A 6083-nucleotide genomic window follows, 5' to 3' on the forward strand; every position below is an offset into this window, starting at 1 on the left:
GCTGACTTCATACCGGTGCTTTAAGTCAAATGATTTATTATTATTGTTTTTTAACTGAAAGCTACAAGGGTCAACGTGGTGTTGGCAAGACTTTAGGATCGCTACAGTTTATAAGCCTGTGTTGAGCCAAAGAGGCTCTTGCTTTGAAGAGGGTTCTTCAAAAGGATCCCTGCAGTCAGCAGGCACTGGGTGGCCTGCTAGAAACTGGTCCCTTCGGCTCACCTCTCTGGCACATGTTGCCTGGAATGCAGTGCTGAGTTCAGCTTCTGAGAACTGGATTTGGCTGGCATTCTTTGGCCACTCTTAAAACGAAAAGAAGTGAAAGAAGCCTGGAGGGGGAAGCATCCTTTTTATCGGGGAGTCAGCTCCCCTTTTGGAGTGGGAGAGTTGCAGGCCGCGATCAGGCCCTGGGGAGAGGCCTTCCGAGTTAGCTGGGAAGGGAAGTCCAGAGAGGTGGGAGCCATGGAATCGAAGGCGCTTCCTTGCTCCCAGAGATTAAGTTAGAGATGCTGTGACCAGACTATAATACAATCCTGAATGAAATTAAAGTAGGAAATAACAACACGGGATTTGGTTATTCTGGATAGGCCTTTGAAACTTCCCTTCTCCTTCCCTTTCTTACACGCGTGCAAGAATCCTCCCACACCCCTTTTATTATATCAAGGCATATGAATGGCTTGTATGGCTTTGAAGCTGGCACAACGCGCACACTCTCCTCTCTTGCTCTCTCTCTTGCACACGTGCATGTTCTGTGGGTCCTGCCTTTGGACTGTTAGCCTTGTTGCCCCACTGCCAGCCCACATCTCTGGTCCTGCCCCAACTCCCCCGTCCTCTTCCTGCAGGTTCTCCTTAGGGCCTGCTTTATGCAGCACCCTTGGGAAATCTCTGGGAAATGGGTGGGAGAGAGAAATTTGCTTACTCACCAGTCAGACCGTTACAACCCACTGTATATCTGGCCCATATTCTTATTGCTTTATCTTGCAGCTGACTAGAGCTTCAGGAGGTTAAATTAACCTTAGCAATGTTATTCTCCCCATGCTCCACTAATATTTGGGTGGAGGGTTATGGATTTTGTGTTACTAGACCTCTGCAAGCAGGATTGCATTCAGGAGCGCCTTTTGGGAAGGCGCTCCTGGGCACCAAAAGGAAGGGAGTGTCTCGTGGCCTTGTGCCATCTCTTGTGACCCATTCATTCCAGCGGAGGGAAGGGGAGAGGTTGCTCCCAGTCAATTGTCCACATAGCAACTTCCCAACTGCAGTAATGTCTTAGAGTCGTTTATTCTATAGAGAGAGCATATGGATGTATCATGATATAATTTGTCTACCATTCCTTGTAACGGTGTTGGCTGTATCTGTGACTGAGAATCATACGCTGCAGTGCTGTATGGGTTCTCCTGTTGGAAGCTTGTGCTGTATCTCCTTTTTCTGCCTTGTACTTTGTGTGTTAAAGCCAACTTGGGCGCCCACTGGGGAGCTTCTCCTTGGGCGTTGGTGTGGATTACACACCATGGCTCCAAAAGGGCTGTGCAGAAGACAGTGTTGCTCTTGTATACCTTGAAAAGAACAACAAAGTCTGTAAACAAGCCGAGGAATATGAGCAACTGTTTATTGCTGTGCATACTTAGGAATGCACACACAGTCACTTGGTAAGTAGAAGCTCTTTCTTGACTAGGTATGGTGGGGGAAGTGTGACCAGATACTGTCCGTGAGCTATGGCAGTACAGTCAGGTGCTCGAAAGGACTGGAGTACAAGCCAGAGAGAGGCTTGTATGTAGACTCTGGCTTGTAGGCTGTGGAACTGCAAGAGGAACTGGAGTCGCTTTTCCCAACTTTGCAAGCTGTGGAGATGCATTCAAGCCTTAAAGGGGAGCCCTGCCGTTTAACTCCAGAGGCTGAGCAGCTGCAGACGATCACCCGGGGAAGAGGCAGATTCTCGAAGCAGAGGCAAAGGCTTACCCATGTTTGCAGCAGCAACAGCTGCATCAGTGAAAGGAACCAGACACTGTGAAACCTTTTCAAACCCCAAAGATAACTACTGCAAGTGCATATACCACTAACCAATTACAAAAATGGCTTGGAGTAACAGGGAAATGTGGGTTCATAAATGCAGCGGAGAAGGAGAGGTCTCATTTCACTAATTGGTTTCTCTTTGGGTTGCAAACGCTTTGGGGGAATTGAAGATGGTCCGACCCAACAGGGGCCTGGAGCTTTTGCCAGCTTCAAAGCCAGGCAAGCCATCCACATGCCTTCATATCATAAGTGTGTGTGTGTGTGTGGGGGGGGATTAATTACGAATCTCACAGAGCAGCCCAAGTGGCCGCATCTTCCAACATTGCTAGCTCTGTTTGAGCCGCTTCTCTCCACATGCGAGTAGGATTCTTCCTTGTGGTGTCGCCAAACCCAAGTGTTCCTCCTCCGGTTTCTGGACTTGGTGCAGCAGCAGGTGTGTCCTTGTTCCTGATGATGCTCGCTTGCCCACAGCCGTCCAACACAAGCTCTGAGCAGAATTCACCTGGCCACATTTCAGCTGGAGCAGAACCGCGCAAAAAGTGCACATGGAAATGGATTCTTAGATAATGAATTCAGAAGTCTGCCTCCAAATAACTGGTGGTCCAGTCAAGAGGTGGATCCATGACTTCTTCTTGGCCATCGTTGCACCGGAAGGGTTTCAAGATCCAAATGCTGTAATGATAACAGAAGCCTCAGCTGGCAGAATTCCCTGTCCAGGATCTAGACCCCAGCACCCCCCACAAGCTCCCTCTTGCCCCTCCCCCAGCCCTCTTAGCCTGCTCTGCTCCATCCTTGGCCCTGGCCCTGCTGCTTCCCGGTTCGGGCTCGGTTCTCCTTCTCCAGCTTCCTTTTCCATCTACTCTTCCTCCAGGTTGCCTTTCTATAGGTCTTACTCTCTATTTCTTTAGTTTCTATGTTTGTTTTTTAAGAAAAAACTTTAGCATTCCTCTCCCCACACCCACCTACCCTGAAATTGCATAATTTGAAACCATAAGAGGCAAACAATGTGTTTGAGGATATATGCCAGTCCGGAAATCATTGTAGAATCAAATGTATGCAAAATAGGTCAAACATCTATGTCCTCATAGAAGTACTCAAGTGGATCAGAAGGGGACATATTTAGCCAGAGAGTGCAAATCGGGCCTTTGCATGAAAGCACCAGCGTTGCTTGCAACTTAGATGCTTGGTGGGCAGGAGGCCACCATGCAGACTGCAGAGCTGTGTTGGCTAATCTTAGAAACCTTATTTTTTAATGATCAATGCTCAGATATACAAAAACGAAAACCCAGAAGCCCCCCTGGTCAATACGATAGTTAAAGACGATAGTACTTATTCCATACAAAATTGAATTAAATCTCATTGGAGGTCCTTTGTTGCCTAGTTCTAATAGCTGCCAAGCAAAAATTAGCTGCCTTTCAGATAGTGTCTACACAATGATCAGAGAGGAGAAACCATGTGTAGTAAGATCCATCCTTACCTGGGCTGCTCAGTAACAATGGTGTGATCAACCTGGCACATGAGTCTTTATAAAAGGAACAGTATAAAAGAAGAGGCTGTAACGTCTCTCGTGTTCCTTCTCCAATGTTGGCTAATCAGGAAGTCCCTGATTCAGATTCCTTCTCAGTCCTGAACTCATTAGGAAACTTGCAGCAAAGCTTACTGCTTCCCCCACCCTACTGCCATTTGGGGATAATATTACCCTATCCTCTTATAAGAATGACAAAGATAAAGAATGTTGAGTTTTCTGAACACACTCTTGAATGGCAATATTCCTTTTGAGGATGATGAAGTATGATTAACTTGTTCTGCAGAGCTCCAAAGTTGAGACAAGAAGTTCTAGGCATTTCATTCTATTCTTTCATATCTTTTAAGGTGGCTTTTCAAGTTATACAAATCCCAGGCTCAGGATTGAAACCTCCTGCTCACCCGAAGCAAGTGTTCAACCGTTTCTAGTGCAAGCAGTTATTTAGAATTCAAACCAAGCCTGTTTTCACTCACCCGAGTCAAAATGCAGGTGATGTCATGTCAGCAAGATAAGTTGGCTTTATGTTTTAGCAAAGCAAATATGGCAAGGGGGTATTTAAGAACATAAGAACAGCCCTGCTGGATCAAGCCTATCTAGTCCAGCATCCCGTTTCCTACAGGGGCCCACTTCATGCCTCTGAGAAGCCCACAGGCAAGAGGTGAGGGGATGTTGTTGCTCCCCTGCAATTGGTATTGAGAGGCATCGTGCCTCTGAGCCTGGAGGTGGTCTATAGCCACCAGACCAGTAGCCATTGATGGACCTGCCCTCTAGGAATTTGTTTAAGGCCCTTTGAAAGCCATCCAAGCTAGTGGCCATTCTCACATCCCATGGCAGAGAATTCCATAGATTAATTATGTGCTGTGTGAAAAAGTACTTCCTTTTGTCAGCCCTGTATCTTTGTCACCTCTTTTCAAAACTAAAAAGCCCCCGGCCCCCGATGCTGTAGCCTTGCCTCTTTAAGGAAGGTGCTCCAAGCCCCTGATCGTCTTGGTTGCCCTCTTCTGCACCTTCTCCAGTTCTACAATGTCCTTAAGATACAGTGACCAGAGCTGCACACAGTACTCCAAATGTGGCTGCACCATAGATTTGTATAAGGGCATCATGATATTAGCATTTTTATTTTCAGTCCCCTTCCTAATGATCCCTAGCATGGAACTTGCCTTTTTCACAGCTGCCGCACACTGAGTCAACTTTTTCAACAAGCTGTTCACCACGACTTCTCTCCTGGTCAGTCACCAACAGTTCAGACCCCATCAGTGTATATGTGAAGTTGGGTGCTTTTTTTTAACCCAATATGCTTCACTTTACACTTGATTACATTGAACCACATTTGCCATTTTGTCGCCCACTCCCTTAGTTTGGAGAGATCCTTTTGGAGCTCCTCACAGTCTGTTTTGGATTTCACTACCCTAAATAGTTTGTAGTCATCTACAAATTTGGTCACTTGGTTGCTTACCCCAACTTCTAGATCATTTATGAACAAGTTAAAGAGCACTGGTCCCAGTACAGATCTCTGGGGGATCCCACTTCTTTCTTCCCTCCATTGTGAAAACTGTCCATTTATTCCCACCCTCTATTTCCTGTTCCTTCAACCCGTTACCAATCCACACACAAACCTGTTCCCTTATTCCATGACTGCTAAGTTTACTCAAGAGCCTTTGATGGAGAACTTTGTCACAAGCTTTTTGAAAGTCCAAGTATACTATGTCAACCAGATCATTTTTATCCACATGCCTGTTGACACTCTCAACTCCAAAAGGTTAGTGAGGCAGGACTTGCCCTTGTAGAAGCCTTGCTGGTCCCTCTTCAGCAAGGCCTGTTCTTCTATATGTTTAGCAATTTTGTTCTTAAGTATGCTTTCCATTAATTTGCCTGGCACAGAAGTTAAGCCTGTAGTTTCCCAGCTGCCCCTGGATCCCTTTTTGAAAATGAGAAAACCTGCTTTGAGTGCAGATCCATACCCAAACAAAGGGAGAATTCAGAAGAGAATGGTTGCTTTTAATTTTAAAATATGAAAGGCACTCAGCTGGTTGCTAGAATTGTGGGTGGGTGTGGGAAGGGTAGATACAGGAAGAAGGCAGATGCTCCCAGTACTGAATATCTGCTTCCGAAATCCCCAGCTCGTTGAAGCCTTGATCCATCCCAGTCTTCTCCATATTGCTGTTCTGGCTCAAAAGACCGCTAGCAATTAAGAGTTCAGAGTGTTTTCTGAGCAGGGGTGGTGGTTTAGGGGTGGGGAAGCTGTGTGGGGAAGCAGCAGGGGTAACTTTTTAACTGAGGAAGTAACACGGCAGCCAAGTGCATGTTGCCTTCAGAAGCAGTGCAGAGGCTTTGGACATCATCATGTGATAAAAATGCCGCCCTCTTAACTACCTCAGCTTTGCACTCACAGCGTGTCATGTCTCAAAGTTAATGGTCTCTCAATAAACAATGGTGTTGATGCTTCTTTGGAGTACTGTCTTGGATCACAAGGAATGGTGGTTTAGTGTTCTACACTTCTGGTGACTTGCGTTTGGTGTGCTCCCCCCACCCCGACTCTTTCCTCATG

This window comes from Hemicordylus capensis, chromosome 8 (genome assembly GCF_027244095.1).
Source record: "Hemicordylus capensis ecotype Gifberg chromosome 8, rHemCap1.1.pri, whole genome shotgun sequence".
Classification (NCBI taxonomy): Eukaryota; Metazoa; Chordata; class Lepidosauria; order Squamata; family Cordylidae; genus Hemicordylus; species Hemicordylus capensis.